The sequence below is a fragment of the Scophthalmus maximus genome, chromosome 21 (genome assembly GCF_022379125.1).
Source record: "Scophthalmus maximus strain ysfricsl-2021 chromosome 21, ASM2237912v1, whole genome shotgun sequence".
NCBI classification, from domain to species: Eukaryota; Metazoa; Chordata; class Actinopteri; order Pleuronectiformes; family Scophthalmidae; genus Scophthalmus; species Scophthalmus maximus.
This window is the reverse complement of record NC_061535.1, coordinates 11,625,001-11,629,680: the sequence shown is the minus strand read 5'-3', so window position 1 is coordinate 11,629,680 and position 4,680 is coordinate 11,625,001. Positions and strand designations below refer to the sequence as shown.

The 4,680-nt window shown below is 49.7% G+C and overlaps 1 protein-coding gene across 2 annotated transcripts in view; it reads right to left on the bottom strand.

Annotated features, from left to right (window-relative positions):
- Window positions 1-4,645: 4,645 nt before the first annotated feature.
- snx7 (sorting nexin 7) overlaps window positions 4,646-4,680 on the bottom strand; it is a 20,533-nt gene continuing 20,498 nt past the window's right edge. For both annotated transcript variants that reach the window (XM_035618739.2, XM_035618738.2), the window contains exon 9: window positions 4,646-4,680. This exon is cut by the window's right edge and continues 1,968 nt beyond it. The gene's annotated coding sequence lies outside the window, so the exon portion shown is untranslated.

The window sequence follows — 4,680 nt, the reverse complement described above, 5'->3', positions numbered from 1 at the left end:
ATCCAGGATTTTTTTTCCCCCTCACCGAGTGTGTTTCTGGCGCCATCTGGTGGTACAGTCGCAAATCGCAACCAACTGAGCGCCCGACAGGGGACACTTTATGGCGGCAATTCCATTCGCGGTTTCCGGCAGCGTCTGAAAATTCATTGCGGACGCGGCGTATTCTGGACCCGTGTTGTGCAACGACAACACGGCGACCCACGCGGAGGTCGGGTCCACCTCACGTAGCTATATTTAAAGTTGACGACAAATCATCGGTTCTTTGTTGCAGGTGATTTATACATATATGAACAATTCTCTGTGAATAAGTTCTTGTAAATACTGCACACACTGTAGCTTTAACATTGGGAGATACCGTAGATAGATGGAGACATCAAGGTCATCGGCGTAATCATGTTGGACATCATTTCACCGTCCGGCGGCCCGGCGGTCTTCCCCTCCGGCAGAGCGACGGGAGCGTTCCTCCGCTGCCAGGTGCTGAACGGGGGGTTGATTACCGGCGGCCGTGTCTCCAATCGACGTCCCGGGCTCCGGCCAGGTTCGCCGCTGTCATCCCTTTCCTCTTTTAGAAGGCGACTGAGAGTCGCGGGCGGGTTGGCAGGTATGGGTGTGACGATTGGGTCTCGGGGGTTTAGAAGTGTGCCTTCCCGTTTCCGTAGGCCAAATCCCCCCCCCCCCCCCCCCCCGGGTGCAGGTGTAGGGGTTTCCTCCTCCAAGGACAGGGGCTTCATTTCAGCTCTCGAGTCCACACTGCAAATCACAAATGACACGTTTACAGTGTTCATAAAATAGAATTAAAAAAACTGGGTCGGGGCCGCGCAGGCCGACGAAAAAAAACAAGGAACTCTAACGCGCCGCGGCATCGGGACAGGGCTGCGGTCATTAAGTCGCATTATGTCACACTGAGAGTCTGGATCTCCGCCGGGCCTCGGGCCTCGGGCCTCGGGCCTCGGCCCCTCGCGTGATTGCAGAGGCCGAAGGAGAGGGCTGCGTCATTAGTGTTCGCCGGGTGAAGATACTGAGGGAATTTTTTATTTGATGATTTACTTAAAAAAGAAGAAAATATTCTGTGTTTCAGAAAAAAGGCACGACGGCAAATGCTCCTTCATTCAACTCAGCTGCCCTGGAGGGGGGAGGCCGTGTTGTTCCAGAGTCCCATCACTGCTTTCATAATCATATCTAATCTGATTCATCATCACAGATTTTTAACATCACATTTATCTATTCATCGCGGAAGAGTGCACGTGATTTGGTCGGAAAGGTTTCTTGGCGATGTCATGTGGGGACGTTGGGTCCTGTTGGCATCGCCGCTGCTTACGTGTCGTTATATCTCCTTGGCGTCACATTCATTCACATGATCAGACGTGGAAAAAATGACGAAGAGGCAGAAACGGGATGAATAGAATATGAAGAGAATGGACGCGCACGTGCTCGGACCTTTGACACTCTTTCTCTCTCTATACTTGCGGTACCACTTACGACCAAAGTACGTTTTTTCGTTACTAATAATATTCATTAAGCAGAAATGAATGAAAACACTAGATTTAAGGCCTGAAAATGATGTCTCGCAGGACCCATGAGGTCGAGTTACTTACCACGACAGTTGTTATTGTGCCTTGCCGGTGCGGTGGTCCCTGGAGTTCTGCCTTTGACACATTCTGGAAATCCGGCAGCTCAGGATTTGATCCCCTAATCTGAAGAGATGCAGCACTTGGGAATTGTGGCTGTGGACGGAGGCTGACAGACCGACGAGGAGAAGAGACGACGAATAGGACTTTTTTCTTTTTAAATTTACAGCAACGGGGTTTTTTTTTTTAAAGGTAGTTATGCAAATATTGCTGCCGATGTCGCCGTTTCCCTTTCGGCACCCGCGTGCTGCTTCGGGAGACCAGATCCTGACGATAGTCATTCGCCTGCATGACGTCCTTCGTCGCCGGTGTCGCTCTACCACCGCGACAGACATGTCCGCTAAATTCTTCTAGAAGACGAGATGAAAGAAATACCGTCACAAGCCATGTCGCCCGCCAATATTGGCAGCACACGGAGAAGAAGTAGGACACGCATGGTTAAACACATTAATGATGTACAGTTCATTTTCTCACACACACACACACACACACACACACACACACACACACACACACACACACACACACACACACACACACACACACACACACACACACACACACACACACACACACACACACACACACACACACACACACACACACACACACGGCCGGCCATTCCTCCAGGGCGTCAGGAGGCCCCTCACTGCTGCCGCACTTGGATTGACTCCATCGCGCCGCCGAGCAGCACGTCGTGCGCTAACCGCGGACTCGGCACTCTGGCGCCCGTTCACGTGCGTTTATAGAACATTGGTTCGCTGCCGGGGCCATGGAACGTCCCCCTCTCTCGGTGAATTATGGATCCTAATGGGAGGCTGCTCCATTAGTCCATATGTGCTGCCCGACGCCTCCAAGAAACGAGGTCAGGACCGTCCCAACCACGTTGTATGTAGAGGACACATATATTCATCATACATATTTCTAACCAACGTCGTGTTTTTGGGTTTTTTTTCATGATTCGGTGGATTCCATTCTTGGACTCATATGGCAGATTTCGTATGTTTTTAACTATAACTACTATACAAGTCACACCATGACCAAATGCCTCTTTTGCACAAACTTAAACCGTGGCAGTCGCACATCAGGAACAGGAATAGTATATTTGTAAAATTTTGTAACCATGCAATCGTTTTTCTCATCAAACGCATCGGGGGAACAAACTGGCGAACGATGTCAATTTGCAGATACGAAAAACACACGTCGTTAAAATATCCGATTGAACTCTGGAGACACAGTTGATACCTTTGGTAAAAACTTGTGGACATTTTCTGAAGACTACAGAGTTGGCGGCTGACCCTTTTCACATTATAGTCATTTGATAAATGTAAATATACATTTTTAAAAAATCATGCTACAGCAAATAAATGCTGTGAAATTAAACCGGTGCATTTAGAGGAGGAGGATTAACTCTGCGAAACGTATTTGTCCTGCAAACTCTACTCACAAAATGACAGGAGTTAGAGTTTAATAAACTAAAAAAGCCTTGGTAACCGTTGCCGTGACAAGAAGGTGCAGTACAGTACGGTACAACCTGTACATTAACTGTGGGAAGTTCAGCTTTGCTTATTGTCTCTTCCTGTCTTTCTGCATGCTGGGGACTAAGTAGGTTATCCTACACACTTAATCACATTAAACATTAAAGAGGGTTTCTTTAAATAAACCGCGGCGCTTTGAAAATGTCAACCCTGCAACGTGCGCCTTTTTGCCCGCAAATGCAGCGGGGAATAAAAAGCGAGCGGGAAGAAAAATGGAGTGAAAGATGGGGGGTGTTAAGTGACGCCGGCGTTAAGTGTGTACTCCTCACTGTTCCCTCCAGAGATAAATATACATTCCTTGGTTTAGAGCTTATTATTTGTACAGCGTGTTCCTATGCGCGTGTGATATTAACAGCCGGGATCTGTTCTCATAATGTACCTGTGGTATTCTGTATTTTTTTTTCCTTCCAATCCCTCAGTGTCAAGAGCAACAACACGGTGCGTGTCCGTGTCCAACAGGCAGATTTCGTTTGTACAACGGAGCAACAGATTTTTTTGGGGCCCCATTAGAATTTCCTTTGACCCAATTCCGCGTCCGCCGCCCAAACCCACGCGGCCACCGGACCGCGCGGCGCCTTCCGATCGCGCCGCGAGAAAAAGATGGTTTCCAGCAAATTACGAGAAAGGACGAAGAACAGAAAGTCACTGTGTTGACCGGCGGTTCGGCTGAAGTTCTGTGACTCGGCCCCCGCGACGTCCTTCAGGTTCCCTTCTCCAGCGCCGTCGAGCGGAAACGGATTTTATAGCAATCGTGTCGTTTTTCAGCTCTGGTTTGATCCACTGTAAAAAAACAAAAACAAACAAACAAACAAACAACAAACTGAATCTCTGAAATCTCTGACGACCCCCGCGCGTGTCCTCGATTTCAGAGGTTCGTTTGAACCGTGTCCTTCTTCACATCCCCATGACTTGTAACCGGGTGAGCAGGAAACACGCGAGACCCTATGATCTGAGTCTGCCGCCACCTTTCCTCTCCGAGCAGACGCCGTGAACCTCGCACGGCGAACCAAACCTGCGGAATCTGTGTACGTTGCTCTTGTGGCGGTGCCTGTCTTCGTGCCGGCGAGTTGTGGAGGAACTACTTCCAACGGCTTTATTTCAAAAGTCGCTTGTGGAAACAGGTTGAGCGAGTTTCTTAGGAGCCGGTGACTAATGCCGGTGACTGGGAGCGCTGCAGAGCTCCGGCGGCAGCAGTGATTTGTTTCAACAGCTTCAACGCCTCGTACAAGACAAGCGGCGCTTTTCACTTTGGCGCCGGGGGGGGGCGATGATCATTACGCCCTTTACAAAAAAACCCCCGCTTTTCTGAACGCGCGTCTTTTCGATCGAACGCTGCCGTCACTACAGGGGAATAATGGCGGAGCGGCTGCGTGCAGGAAGCGTTTCCCGCGCTCCGGATGAACAGGCTGCGGATTCCTTCCCGATCTGACTCAGTTCACTTCGAGACCAGATATCCCTTGGAGAGACGTGTCACGCTTCTACAGTCAACAAACAGAGGGGCCAGATCTGTCTTT